Source organism: Parasteatoda tepidariorum, chromosome 1 (genome assembly GCF_043381705.1).
Source record: "Parasteatoda tepidariorum isolate YZ-2023 chromosome 1, CAS_Ptep_4.0, whole genome shotgun sequence".
NCBI classification, from domain to species: Eukaryota; Metazoa; Arthropoda; class Arachnida; order Araneae; family Theridiidae; genus Parasteatoda; species Parasteatoda tepidariorum.
The window spans coordinates 166,528-182,568 of record NC_092204.1 but is presented as its reverse complement, the minus strand read 5'-3'; the positions used below and the strand labels follow the sequence as shown (position 1 = coordinate 182,568).

The following is a 16,041-nucleotide window of genomic DNA, read 5'->3' as shown; positions in this document are numbered from 1 at the left end:
AACGGAATCTCTTATTTAAACATTATTGAAGATTTATTTTCTAGTCCTATTTTAACATGCCGTCATGAGCCGTGGTGGCTCAGGGGAAAGAGCACTCGCCCCCCGATAAGGTGAACCCGGGTTCGATCAAGCAATGGTGGATCGATACGAATTCCGCATCCAGCTTGCACCGACCATCGTGCTACCGTGAAATATCCTCAGGGATAGATAGATCATGGGTTCGAGTCCTCTTGCCGTCTAACCGTCAGGCTAATCGTGGGACATTCTCGTGGTCTTCCTCTCCATGTAACGCAAATGCGGATTAGTTCCTTCATACAGTCCTAACCTTCTCCCAATACTTGATCCAGTAGTAGTCTTAGTGTGTTTTGAATTGGATTCAAAATGAGAAGGACATGAGCAGTCGTCCATCAAAATCTATTCAACGACTTTTTAAATACAGCAGTCCTCTCCGCTTAGCGGTCTTTCCATATTATTAGATAGGAAAATAGTGAATTGGGAAAAAGCAACCCCATTTTGCTAAGCCGTCAGTGGGTTAAGGCACGCGTCATAACGAGTCAGTTGTTTTAATGAGAGCTTCTCTATTAGGGGAATTGATATTGTTGTAGTTCATTTACGACGCACTAGAGCTGCACAATGGGCTATTGGCGACGGCCTGGGAAACATCCCTGAGGATGATCCGAAGACATGCCATCGCAATTTTGATCCTCTGCAGAGGGGATGGCACCCCCGCTTCGGTAGCCCGACGACCTGCACGCGAAGTCGAGCACTTTACGGTAGAACAGTTTAACGAGGACCCATACCGCACACCCTCGGTCCCTACGCAGACCGATCCAAGTGGTCCCCCACCCGCACACTGACCGCAGCCTGTGTTGCTTGACTTCAATGAACTGCTTTAAACCGTGTCTTAACGATCAGTCCGTCCCGTAGTGGACTGATCGTAAAGACACGGTTCCCAGCACATCACCGAAGTCAAGCATCACTGACTGCGGTCAGTGTGCGGGTGGGGGACCACTTGGATCGGTCTGCGTAGGGACCGAGGGTGTGCGGTATGGGTCCTCGTTAAACTGTTCTACCGTAAAGTGCTCGACTTCGCGTGCAGGTCGTCGGGCTACCGAAGCGGGGGTGCCATCCCCTCTGCAGAGGATCAAAATTGCGATGGCATGTCTTCGGATCATCCTCAGGGTTGTTTCCCAGGCCGTCGCCAATAGCCCATTGTGCAGCTCTAGTGCGACGTAAATGAACAAATCAATCAATAACGATCAGTCCACCACGGTACTTGAGAGAGTTGAACTGTCGCTATTATGGAGCAAACAAGTTCGCTAGTCACGCAAAGTTAATATTAGCGTTGAATTAGGGAAATAGTTTTTTTAAAAAATGGCCTTTTTAATGTTTAGAGGGGCCTCCCTGGCCGAGCGGTATCGCCGGCTAAACGATGTGCAAAGCGTGGGGGTAGCGGGTTCGAATCCCGCCGTAACCCAGGATGTATTCTTCGTGATGTCCTTCTCTGAATTGTTCTATCTGTATTTCTACTTGACAAAGGTGTATAAGCCTAAATTGAGCTCACAAGCCTGCAAATGTATGTAATTTCAATAAAGCATTGTTTAGATATTCATAGAGATCTCGATCGAAAGTAGAAATAGGTAATAAATTTTAGAAAATTATAACTGGGAGCCTGTAACTGGATCTCGTTCATGTGAGGTAAATACTCATTTAATTATAGTTTATTTACTTATATATGTAGTATATAAACGATTTTAAGTTGTCAGAATTTGTCTTTGAATGTTTGTTTTTGTCTGTTTCTTTTTTTTTTAAAAAATAAATAAGCGAATAATTTTTGAGGATTACTCGAATTGTACAGTTCGAACCGTGTATCAAATATAAGAATTTTCATCGACAACTGGATTTATTAAGTAAATATCTATTTGAAATATGACAGCAACATTTAGTACTTTATTTGACGATTTTGAGTGTTTGTGAGTTATAAAACTAGTCAATAAAGGCAAGCGATTGGCTGAATAAATATTCGCCAAACTTATCACCAAGTTTTTTATTCACTTTTAAGTGTTTTGTTAAAAATAAATATTTGCCTGTTTCTTATTGTATTCCATTTTGATTCAGATAATTAGTTTTTTTTAATCCCCTCTCGTTTCATATCTCGAGGAAATATATTGCTTAAATAGTTTGTTTACATTTGTCATAAGAAATCCATTTAATATTTGAACTTTCATGCGTTTTTCGAGTCTATTAATGTTATTTAATTTTTGTAAAATTCTAAAATTGCTAAAACAATTATTTTCTGTTGTAGAAAAGTAAATGGGAGTGTGTTTACAAAATACAAACTAGTTTTTAATTTTATAATTATTAAGGAAACAAAATTGTGTATAAACTGTTTCTATCTAGTAATGAATATGATTTTTATTTTAAACTAGCCGCCTAAGGCGGCCAGCTGTCCGCCACGCTAAAGGTTTTAACAAATAAAGTTTTTTAAGACATAGCAGAAAATCAGAATATTAGTGGACAATTAAAGTGTTCCTGTCCTGCAATTTTGTCTTCATATCCAGATGAACAGCGACAAATATATCAAATCGAAGCGTTCTATTTACGTATCGAATATGTTACCACATTTTTAATACAAAAGTTAAACTTTTCTCCACTTTGATAAATGCATACTAATGCGAACCTTGCAATTAAATTATTAATTCCTTCGTATATTATTGGTTTAAGTTGTCGAAAATTAATATTTCAATTGTAAGGTTCGCATTAGCATACATTTATAAGAGTGGAGAAAAGTATATACATTTTTTAATATGGCTCTTTGAAGACGAAAAAGCATAGATTTTCTTACAAAATGACTGATAACTAAAAAACTAATCCAAATTTTTGAAAAAGAAAAAAAATACTTCTTTATTATGTCAAAACACAATTATGTGCCGAGTTTCGTGCCTGGGCGAGGCTTCTAGGGAGATATATTGTGATTACAGACAGACACACAGCCGCGTTTATTATTATGTATAGATGTATAGATATAGATTGTAGTAATAAAAAAATATTGTAAGGAATTTGTACAGGTGTAAAACAAATTTTTCGAAAAACAATGTAAATCAATATACGCAAACACGCTTTTCTTTATGGAATGTCCTATTTGAGGTGAGCGTCGTTTTCAGCGAAAAGTTGCCAAATCTCTGGGGAAAAAAAGTTTGGGCGGACAAGTCGACTTTTCTAATTGAGGTGCTCTAGTTTAAACAAGTTTTGTTTTTACAAGTTGTTCGCCTCATAGCTAATTTTTCTACAGAGAGACTGAAAAATTACTTTATTTAATAAATAAAAATCGGAAATTGAAATACATTTCAAGATGTCTTTATCCAAGCAGGATTTACTACAGATAAGTCTATAATTAAATGAAGAATTTGTTTGGTTTGTGGTAGACTCTAAGAATGCAAAATGACGCTAAATGAGTACAAATGATGAAACCCAATTTTTGATTTTTAAGTTTAGGAACATTGATTTAGAGAAAACCATTGCTTTAATTAGAATTAAATTAAGTTTTGTCATTCAGTTTTGTCATTAAAGATATGTATCATTAAGTTGTTTAATGCGCGTTCAGTAATACTGTTTTATTCGTTGTTCTCTTAGGTGGACTACGTCACCAAAATAGAGTTTGTAAGGTTGTCCGGAACGAAGTGTTTTTATTTAACTTTATTTTGTTTATAGTTATACTTACAAACTCAAGAACTAAATAATTTACAATCGACGGTAAACTAAGTTTTGTATTGAAAAGCAAAATGAATGAGGAAAAGCATTTGTTGGGGAGTAACATAGCAATATGACAACTGTTGTTAAACAGACGACCCAATTTTCTGCGTTTACGAATACTCCGTAGCCTTGTCATTTTGAACCTAGTCCAGAAGACAAGGGAACTCCTGGATCAAGTATTGGGAGAAATTTGTTTACATGAAGGACTTTTTGAAGGAACTCACCCGCATTTGCGTTGCACTTAGAGGAAGACCACGAGAACCTCTGACAGTTAGCCTGACTCTGACTGCAAGGGGACTCTAACCCATGGTCCGTCTACCACTGAGGATATTTTACGTAAGCACCGTGGTCGGTGCAAGACGGAATTCATATGGACCAGCCATCGTCGAACGCTCTATCCCCTGAGCCATCACGACTCGACGATAATTTATTTTGGTAATAGTTATTAACTGAAGTAAATAAATAAGCTATGTACTAAAGAGCAATATGAATGGAGAACTCATTGGCTTAATAAGGGAGCTTCAAAAAGTGGCGAACTGACCGATGATGCTTAATTTTAGTAATAGACACTGCTGGCTTTATGGCATTTGGTGTCAAATATACTCTTGTATAAAGTATTTCATGAGTAAATTTGGAGAGTCCAACAGCACCGATACTTTACATTTTTAAGGCTAGAATGTTTTCAGCCCCTTGAAGATACTTGAAAAAGCTTGATATACTATATGAATGGGCATTATGCCGGATGACGGATCATTTTTATTTCAATGGTATGGTTTTGCTTTAACTAATAGCCACTGAGAACAAATAATAAACAAGTTAGAAATATTATTTGTTTTACCGTTGTTAAGTACTGATTTTCACCCTGTACTGAGAACGGACTCTTTCTTTCCTGCTCTCTCAAGTTCCCCACAAAATCTCTCTATTGTGATCGGTTTTCTTCAAGTGTGCTGCATTGTCCTGTCTTTGAGTGACAGTGCTTATCATCTTTTTTGAGCAGTTACGTTTAGGCGAAAAATGATAGCTCAGTTCTTTCCAGACATTTTTGTTGAATTCACTCAAATCAATTTAAAATTTATCTTTACAAAAATGTTGATTAGTATTAGTTTTTCTTCAGAAATATTATTTTATTGGCTTCAATTATTGTTTTCCATGAATTGAAAGAAATTTCCATGAATTCCATGAATTGAACAATATTGTAGTTTTCTAGCGATACGAATTGTAACTAATTGCTACCAATTTTAAAAAACAGGGTTGTTGTTTTTTTATTTCTTTTTATTTTAATGATTTTTATTATTGATTTATTATTATTTTAATTGATTTATTATTATTTCAATTGATTTATTATTATTTTACTAGTGGACTGCGCCCCCTGCTCGCTAACGCTGGCCAACCCCCGAAAATTGTTACGCAATCTTATATGGTTTGTTTCGCTCGCTACTAACTTAAAATTTTGTGCATTTGCAATGCACCTATGAATTCAAAACAATCATTCAAATCCATATAAAAAAAATTTTTTTTTTTTAAAAATTACATCTCTTTAGTAAATACCAAGTCATTAAAATAAATTTGAATTCAAATAAATGACATGTAATTCGTTAAACCTATTAGAAATGTGCTATAGTATAATTCGTGATATAAATCAAAAATCGTCAAATAAATTCGTAATGTATAAATTCGTGAAAAAAAAAGCGCTTTCGACGAAATACTAAAATAGAGATCTATCGACAAAGACTACTCACTTCTGCCCAACTTAATAGTATGAGATTGCCGCAGCTGATGCTCTCTGGTTACTTCAGTTTCCATTTTTAAAAGCGCTATATGTTGAGCCACCTCAGCTAGATTTGGCATGTAACATTTTTATCGGCAATCATGGGTCGATTCGCCGTGTAAGAGAAATAGTAACGTAAACAAAGCAAACGTTGCCACCGGCGGAAAAGAAATGCAGCCAAAATTTGGGAGCCACGTAAGAGAATTATACATATTAGATTATTATTTTAATGATTTTAGAGCCGTGGTGGCTCAGGGGAAAGAGCTCTCGCCTCCCAATGAGGAAACCCGGATTCGATCCCAGCGACTGCGGGTCGATTCGAATTCCGCACCCAAATCGCACCGACCACAGTGCTGACGTAAAATGTCCGCAATGGCAGCCGAATCATGGGTTTGAGTCCCTTTGCCGTCAGGCTAACCGAGGGAGGCTTTCATGGTTTTGTAAATTCAGGTGATTTCCCTCAAAAAGTCCTCCACGAAAGGCGATTTTCGCCCAATACTTGATAAATACTTGATAAAGGAGTTCCCTTGTCTTCTGCATTGGGTTCAAAATGACACGGAGTTGCACATGAGCAATCGTAAACCCAAAAATTTGGGTCGGCTGTTCAACGACGGTTATAAAATAAAAATAAAATTATTTCTTTTAAAATATATTAAACTCGCATTAGTTTATATTTCGTTTTTTAAAAAATGCAAAATTAAAGAACATTTAAATACTACAAATAGCAATCATTTACAAACTGAAGACAAATAATTATGTATGCAAAATAGATAAAGTTCGATGCCGGGCATAGTCGATTCAACCTTTCATCTCGATAAAATGAGTACCAAACATGCACTGGGCTGACCATCCAACCGGAACCTCTGCTCTTGCAATCCCGAGCCCTCTTTGTTCCGCAGCGCCACTCCAATTTAAAATAGATTTTAAAAAAATTCTACTGATGGAATATAATTTCAATTCTGATAATGAGTCTACTCATAATCTGTTCTGAAACTAACTGAATTATAAAATGGGAGTTATCTACATTTTTCTTCCAAATATTAAGTTTATTTATCGAAAATAAAACAACTCCTTGAAAAGAAGTTATTAAAAAAACTACGTGCCTTAATAAAAACGATTTAACAATACCAGGATTTTAAACTACACGAAAAAAACGCATTCTCTCACAATCAACAGAACTATTTGATTTTGAAAATCATTGATTGAGAAAAATTATTTTAAAAAAAACATTTTTGAAAAATAATTTTAAAAAAACTAAAAAGTATATATTAAAAAGCCAGAACTCATCATCAGCTCATTTTTATTATCACTATTTTGTTTCAATTCTATTTTGAGTGCTCCTCACACTATTGTACTTATATATATTATTTTGCTTTGGCTTTATTGATACAATCTTAGAAAGCACTCCTTTTAGCGGATGCAATCGTGTGAGCTAATGATGAAAGTATACCTTTTTAGTAATTAGTAATTATATATTTTCTATAATCATATTAATCGTTTTAGTGGTTATATTACTAAAACTGTTATNACATTATATATATATATCCAGGCTTCTATAAAGCTAAATTTGAAAAAAAAAAACCAGAAGATTAGCTCTATGCTTTAATTCCACTTTAACATTTCCATAAAAGATGTCTTCTTAGTTCTTAAAAAAAAATTTTTTTAAAGAATTATAACTTTAGTCTTTTAGAATTTAAAAACTGAATTGAATTGATCGCAATTTTTAATTTTAAGGAAAATTCGTTTGCAAGAAATAAAAAATGACGGCATGCGGGGTAGGTTGTTTTGATTTGATACTTATCCATTTCGTATTGTGTTGAAAATAGTTAAAAGTTATTGAATTGAAATAGTTTCGATTTGGACATTTAATTGTTTCATGTTGTGTCGAATTAGGGTTGATGCGTAGGAAATTATTGAAATGGTAAAATTGTGTTGTTTATGTTTGATATATATACTTTCGTTTTTAATAAGTACTAGTTTGAATTTATAGTGTTTGTATTTTCTGAACCACATATGCTTCAAAAATTGTTGGATTTGTTTGTGCTTATTAATATCTGAAAAGGAATATAAATTTAGTAATGGCTGAAAAGAAAGAGTTGGATAAGTTAAAAAAGCAACGCACCTCACATAGAGGACAAGTTACTTAATTACAAAAATTAAAACTTGTTTAGAAGAGCAGGGAATTGAAATCGATGAATTCGAAAGTCCGTTGGTCCAATTGCAAACCAAAGACGATCAAATCAATTCTTCAGATGTTAAAATCGAAAATCTTTTAGATATCGATGATATTGAATCAGAAATAGAAAAAATTGATGAATATAACGAAGAAATAGTTTTTACTACTGTTAAATTAAAAAACAAAATAAAATCGTTGCAATCGAATAGCGTGATTGAAAATAAATATAATAATGTGCAAGAAAATCCTGTGAATCATAGTGGATCAAATATAAGAGCAAAATTGCCTAAATTAAAAATTCAAACTTATTATGGCAATCCATCAGAGTATTTGAATTTCTGGAATCAATATGAAAATTCAATTGATAAAAATACTTCTCTCTCAGATGTTGAAAAATTTTCATATTTATTTACATGTCTTGGCGGTGAGGCACTTTCTTGCATTAAAGGTTTTGCGATAACAGAAAACAACTATAAACCAACTCTTCAATTCAAGATACATTCCGTCAAAAAGATGGGTTAATTAACGCCCATATGTCTAAACTGTTAAATATGACCCCTTTGAAAATTTCGTCTAATTTGCAGGAATTAAAGAATCTTTATTTTAAATGTCAAACTCAAATTCGTTCTCTTGAAAGTTTAGGTGTAAAATCGGAAACGTATTGTGTAATGCTTAGTGCAATCATTTTGAAACTATTTCCCAGTCATCTTATTTTAGAATTTAGTAAACAGCAAATTTCAAGTACTAATCATGATCTAAATCGGCGGTTTCTAACTGGCGGCCCGGGGGCCGCATCCGGCCCGCGAAGCCCTTTTTTGAGGCCGGCGGACTAAAATATATTAGTTGCAATTTTTTTGCAGACAATTTTCGTAAAAAATCTATATGGGTTTAAAATACTTTTCTCGTTTATAGAAACCTAATTTCTTCGTTTCTGTGAAATTTAACATACCAACGGTGCAAAAAAATTTATTTTCTCGGGTTTTGCATTTAAGAAAATATTTATTCAAATACAAAAATAATGTTGCTCTTTTTTATTTCATATTTTTTGGTATTTTGTGAGTATAATTCAGCATGTGTGCATCAGAAATTTTCTCGAAGAAATTCTCCAATTTAGCTTTTTGAAACCACTCATTTTGGATGAAAATACATTTGTAAATATATTTGTACACACACATTTGTAAATTTTTAATTTAAGATGTAAATATCTATTCTCTGGTGATTGTAGCAGATAAACCTCAATTTTTTCATTAAACATTTTGTGTGGTACTATGTAAGTTTTAATACCAAACTTTTTGAAGTTTTATATCTTAACAATTAGATATCTGTCGCACATTAACTGTTTAATACATAGGTGCACATTAAAGTTATTGTAGCCCGAACTTTTATCATTTATTCAATATCTTTTCAAATATTATTAGTAACAATTAAGTATTTTTAAAAATCTACTTCTTATTTTAATTTGTAATTCAATACTTTTGTTTTGTACAACTTGGTAAAAAGTTGACAGTAATATTTAATGTTCCTTCAAACATAAAAGAGTCCTACATGAAATTTTGATAAAGTTGCGGCCCGCCATTTGATTTGTGTCTTTAATTGTGGCCCCCGCCTCATGCAAGTTGGAAACCCCTGATCTAAATGAATTAATGAGATTTTTGCATAACGCTATCATCGCTATAGAGAGCTTTTCACTTGCTGGCGGTTTCCCCCCCCTTCGCCTCGCCTGGCGTCGAATTTCCAATCAAAACAATTTTCTCGTAAATATAACGGTGGCTTTCGGAATCGGAATAAATTTATATCCTCTGCGAAAGAATTGCTGACTAATGCAGCTTCAAATGGTTGTATATTTTGTAATCAAAATCATTTGAGTTCTTAATATGAGAATTTGAAAGCTCAAAATAAAAGAGAGAAATTATTACGCGAAAGAAGATGCTTATTATGTTGTAATGTTAATTGTTTTGTTAAAAATTGTAAAGGCCCCGCTTGTTCTTTTTGTAATGGTAGGCATGCCCGCGCAATATGTTTTAAATTAGAAAACTCTAAAAAGGATTAGGATGAGGGCGAGTCGGAAAAAAAAAACAAAATGAAGAGAAAAAATGAAATAAATTGTATCCACTTTTTCGAATCATTTAGGGAATAAAAATGGAGGGATTTTGTTGCAATGTGTAAAGGCAGAAATTGTTGGCTCTAATTCTTCGGATTTAATATTTTCGTTGTTTGATAATGGCTCTGAACGCACTTTTGTTAAAAAATGTGTTTCCGAAAGGTTAGGTTTAAAGGTTGTTGGGTTTGAAAAATTGAAAATTTATAGTTTTGGCGCTGAGAATCCTAAGTTGCAGGTTTGTTGCAAAGTGGAGGTTAAGTTGCGAAACATTATCGAAGGTAAGGAAGTCGTGATTGAGGCATTGAAGATGACGAAATTTCAAGAGCGCCAATTCATGTTCCTGATAAAAGTGTTTGCTCTGAGATGAAGGCTAGGTGACTTGAGTTGACGTTTAATACTAATGAGTTGTCCAGTGAATGTAGGATCTCGTAGTTAGTTGGATCGGATTATTATTGGGATTTGACTGAGAGATTTCAAAGGTTTAATTCATCTTTAGTTGCTCTTGAAACAGTTTTTGGATGGTCCCTTCAAGGTAGATGTGAAGGTTCAATTGAGTCCGCATCGTTTAATTTCGTTTTTAGTGAGAATGATTCAATCTCTTCGGAGCTTAGCCGCTTTTGGGAATTGGAAATAGAGACTTTAGGTATGAAAGAACAAGATCTTCTGAGGGAATTTAATGATTCGATTCAATTTGTTGACAACAGATATTGTGTTAAGTTGCCTTGGATAGAAGGGAAGCAAGAAAAGTTGGTGAGCAATAGGGAGGTGGCATTAAAACGTTTTAATAGTTTGGTCAAGAGGTTTAAGAGAGATCCATCTTTGTATAAGGAGTATCGGGAGGTTGTAGACGATTATCTTAAAGAGGGAATAGTTGAATTGTCAGATGATTTAATTAATGAATCTACATTTTATTTGCCCCACCATGCTGTCATTCGCGAAGATAAAACAAGTAGTCGCCTGAGAATAGTGTTTGATGGTACAGCTCATGCAGAGGAAGAATACTCACTCAATGATTGTCTTTATACTGGAATGAACTTATATCCTAACTTGTTCGAGCTTTTGTTGCGATTTAGACAAAATGCTATAGCATATACAGCTGATGTTAAACATGCATATTTACAAATTTTGATAGACTCAGATGATCGACGATTTACCAAATTTTTCTGGATTGAAGACCTCAATTCTGACAAGCGTTGTGTACTAAACTTCACTAGAGTGCTATTTGGACTGAAACCAAGTCCTTACCTGCATGAAGCAACTCTTAAGTACCATTTTGAAAGGTACCAAAATTTGTTCCCAGAAACTTGTGAAGTGTTAAGAAATTCGTTTTGGGTCCATGATCTCGTTGGAGGAACTGATAATTTAGAAACGGCGCAGGAAAAACAGCACCGGAAGTGTAGAAATAATGAAGAAATCTGGAATGGTGCTTGGAAAATGGCAAACTAACTCGATACCACTCCATGAGATGTACAAAAGATCTGGCAGAGAAACTGATGACTCAAATGGCATAAGTGGAAATGGTGTACCAAGTAAAGTTCTAGGACTAGCTTGGAATCCTGATAAAGATATAATCTTTTTTGACGTCAGAAAGTTAAAAGACATTGATGTCAATGGTAGCAGTACCAAGCGATTTGTATTACACCTTCTGGGTCGCATTTTCGATCCCATTGGCTACGTTGGTCCTTTCATTACGAGACTGAAAATTCTTATCCAAGAATTGTTGGCTGCTAATATTGAACTTTCACCTTTACTGGACTACAAGTGGCAGTTGTGGTGCAGTGAAATCGAACATTTGAACAAGATATTCATTCCTAGACATTATTTTTCAGGATTAACATTATGTGATTTTATTTCATTTGATATTCTTTTTTCTTCAGATGCTTCCATGAATGCCTATGGCTGTGTGATCTACTTAAGAGGAATTACTCGAGAAAACCGAGTGATTACTAGCTTTATATGTTCCAAGAGTAGGGTTGCTCCTATTAAGTCTATCACATTGCCACGTTTAGAATTGTTAGGATGTTTATTGTTCGCTAGGTTAGTTAAACAAGTTAGTAAATGTTTAAAATTTAAACTACTCATCACTATTGGACAGATTCAACCATATGCATGTATTGGATTAAGAGAGAGGTTAATAACTACAAAACTTTTGTTAAAAATAGAGTAAATGAAATTCAAAATTTAACTGAACAAACCAAATGGTCTCATTGTCCTGGAAAAGAAAATCCTGCAGATATCCTTTCAAGGGGTATTTCTGCTTCGGACTTAGTCAAAAATTAGTTGTGGTGGTATGGACCACCTCGGCTGAATCAACCTAGTGAGTTTTGGCCTTGTAAAATTGAAAATGAGAAACCCATTGGAGATTTAGAATTAAGAAAAGAATGTGAAATTATCTCCCAATATAAATGTACAGTGCTTGATTCAGAATTTGTGTTAGATTTAAGTAAATATAGTAACTTAGATAGAGTGTTAAAAATTACAGTACTGGTTAAAAGATTCGTCAACAAGCTCAAAAAATTACCAGTTGAGTTGGGATCTTACACTGCAACTGAGTTCTCAGAAGCTGAGATGAACTGGATAAGGTATGAGCAAAGTCTTGTCTACTCTTCTGAATTGGAATGCATTAAAAATGGTAAACAGGTATCTAAAAAGTCGTCTCTTTATTATTTCGCCCCATTTTTAGATAAAAATAATGTTTTTTCGGGTAAGGGGAAGGCTAGAAGAAAATGAATTTTCAGATAGCGAGATTCATCCAATTCTTTTACCTAAAAAGTTAAAATTTACTGAATTACTAATTTCGAGAGAACATAAAAGGGTTTGTCACGGTGTGATGTCAGCTACCCTCGCAAAAATTCGCAGTGCATTTTGGATTCCGAAGGGTAGACAAATAGCGAAAAGTGTTTTAAAAAACTTGTCTCATATGCAAAAGGTACTTTTTGAAACCTGCAGAACAAATTACTGCACAATTACCAAAGACTAGAGTTTTTGAAAAAAACCCTTTTACTGTTACTGGAATTGATTTTACATTTCTGTTACTTTGTTACTTTTTTGTTCGTTCTGGTAAAGATATTAATCAAAAATCTTATATAACCTTGTTTACATGTGCTGTTACAAGGGCTGCTCATATTGAATTGGTAACTGATATGACAACAAAAAACTTTATTTTAACATAGTACAGATGGGGTGTGTTGAGAATATTCGTATAAAGAAGTGCTCGAGCAGCGCCCTCTATGTAACTGCAATATAAACGCATTATATCATGAGTGTCTGTGTTAATCTGTATATGTTTGTGTTACGTCCTAATAAATGTTTCCAAATGTAACAATTCGTTTGTCAATTCGAAAGTAATTAGTTTCGTAACACAGCCCATTGCATATTCCATCCAGTGCTCATACAATACACTATCTTTCACTCAAAATATTGGACTCAAAAATCTATACTGAATTCATGTTAAAATATTCCATATGTGTTTTTTTGTTTTTTTGATGCAACAAAAAAAAATATGTAAAATAAGAAGAATTTCTCAATTTACAGTAAAAAAAAATAGTTTTGAGAAATAAAAGAGTAAAAAACACATTTAAAAATACTACTTCAATGACTGTTTTTTTTTTGGTGCCGGTTTTTAAGGAATTTAGACTAGTGACATATTTTTATTATTTGTCACAAATATGTGTTTTTGTGTAATGCTAAAATGTTATTTCACCGATATTTTATGTACTTCTAAGCAATTGATTGAAATAATTTTCATAAAAATAACTGACAATAATTTCGTAATAAATCGATATTACAAAAAAAAATTGTTTTTCAAAAGATTCCTCATGTCTAAAACGTTGCGCAGAATTAATTCTCATAATACAAGTCATAAAAATTCGCAATCAAAATGAAGTGGTTTCTACACTATTAGAGTTCATACATAGGACAATCTTGGCACAATGTGTCAGATTTCGACCCAAAGGAACAAAAGCTTTCTATTGGGTAATAGATTAAAAATAGTTTTCGACCTTTTGTTAACGGCTGGTACAACCGTAGGCAAAGGGTTAAATTCTATAAACATTATTTCTGACGCTAGTTATTTTAATTTCGATTCAGATTGAATAGGATTAATGGTTCTATTAAACAGTATTTACAGTAATATTAAACCGTGTTAACATTAAAGAGTGTTTTTTAAGCCTCTAGTAATGAGTAGTTTTAAAAAACCATGTGAAGAATGAAATCAGTATAAATTGTTTCATTTCGAAATCAATATTAAACTAATTCTATCAAAAGAGTCTCCAACACTATTTACGAATGGAAGCTTAATTACCACCCTAGCTCCCTTTTCAACGAAAAAAAAAGGAAAGTTTTTTTTAAGTTATGAAAGCCTTCTCTAACGAAGTTAAACAATGCTCTTTTTATGTCAGTACATTTATTATTATTTTATGTTTTGTAAATAAAGAACGATTCACTCAGGTTTCTCGACTAGCTCTACAGTTTGTAACAATTCCTAATGTCATTCATGTTCATTCGCTCAACCAAATGCATTGTCCAGGGGGGGGGGCTGTCCACAAATAAAAAAGGGAATACTATTTGCCTTTTCTTCACCCTATCTCAAAACATAAAGCGCAACATTAGAATTCAAATTTTATTTTTAAATTTATTTTAATGACGTTTGTGAGTGTTTCGCTCGAAATTTTAATAGAAATAAATGAATGTCACTTGTATAAAAGAACAATCGAAAATGACAGTATCTTGAGATATTTTTCTTTCAATTTTATCTTTACTTTCGTGAATAAATTAAATTTAAAAAATATATATATATTAGTTTTTAAGTGTGATTTTACTTACCGTGTTCTGCTTATCTGAATAAAATCAAGAGCATTTCTTAAAGATAAATAAATATTTAAGATGTTATATATATGAAAATAACTCCCAATGAAAATGAAATTGTTTAACTGACAATCACTTGTAACACATCCAAAAATAAAAAGAGATATTTTCAATTTTTAACGAATGAAAACCCTTCATCAGTATCGATATTTTTAATACAAAATAAAACAAAATTAATACAAAATAAAATCAACTACAATGTCTGTAACAGATTTTTTTAAGAAAATAAATAAATAAACGAGAAAAATATATTCGATCAGATGTTTTTTTTTTTAAACCAAAATGTTCTTGTTGCTATCTATCCTGTTACACTTTTCCCTTTACGGACCCATCAAAATGCATTAAAATTTTAACTGATGACGTCACTTTCGGATAGCTAAAATCAGAGTCCATCGAAATTCCGACTCTAGCTACAGTGTGGCTCGCCTCCGCCACTTAAGTTCACACTGGGTAACGTTAAATGAGTAATACTTCCCAGGTGAAGTCCAAAAAAATACTTTCAATTGTTTCTCGACGCCATAGTGTCGATGCAGGTCCTGATCACCCCCTATACTATCCCCCCCCCACTACTTTCGAATGTGACGCACACACTACACGTTTCCTTCAACAAACTCATAATAATTTCCTTTCTTTTTTAGCCAACTTAAAAGAAAATTTCATTTTTTAAATGTATTTATTTGCATATTTAATGAATAGGGGGTAGTTTTGAAATGCATTATGAGGAATACTGACGCATATTATTTAGAATTATAATGCATTTATACGATCGTTATTTTCTTCATTTATGAGATAGTTGTCCTCTATTGAAATGGAGAAAATTTGTTCTCATTCGAAGTCATTTTGTCAATAATTCAAATAATAATTGAACTCATTCAGATAAAATGGATGCGATAAAATAATACAACTTATGCGCATTTTTCTACGCACTCCACCTACCTGTCATCGAATTCTGTTTTCAATGGTAATCCTATTCCTCAGGATAAAAAAGAAAAGAAATAATTTCACTACCACACACACAGATGATCTCTTTCGGGATGTTCTCAGTTCAGGAAGCCAAGTGGATCTGCCTCTTTCAACTGAGCAACACCATTGCACCCAACTATTTGCGTCATCTCTCCCTTCTTCTGCATCTCATTCGGGCAAGACGGACAACAAAAAAAGAAGAGAATCAGCTGAGATGGAAATTATACTCGCGGAAGAAAACTTTAAAAATGTAAGATTTGAAAGAGGATTTTTCACTTTTACTAAAAGCGTCGCTGCTCGTGGTTGTATCATCCATGGTCACATTTGTCGGAACATCGTGGGGATTCATTCTTAGCGGATACTATTCATCGCGTTATACTCGCGCAATATACTTTATATACTTAATATTTTTAA

General features: G+C 33.6%; 1 protein-coding gene across 1 annotated transcript in view; it reads right to left on the bottom strand.

Annotated features, from left to right (window-relative positions):
* LOC107453633 (twitchin) overlaps window positions 1-15,770 on the bottom strand; it is a gene marked incomplete in the record, with an annotated part of 247,518 nt that extends 231,748 nt beyond the window's left edge. Inside the window, 1 exon segment of the mRNA XM_071179568.1 lies at window positions 15,601-15,770.
* Between the last annotated feature and the right edge of the window lie 271 nt (window positions 15,771-16,041).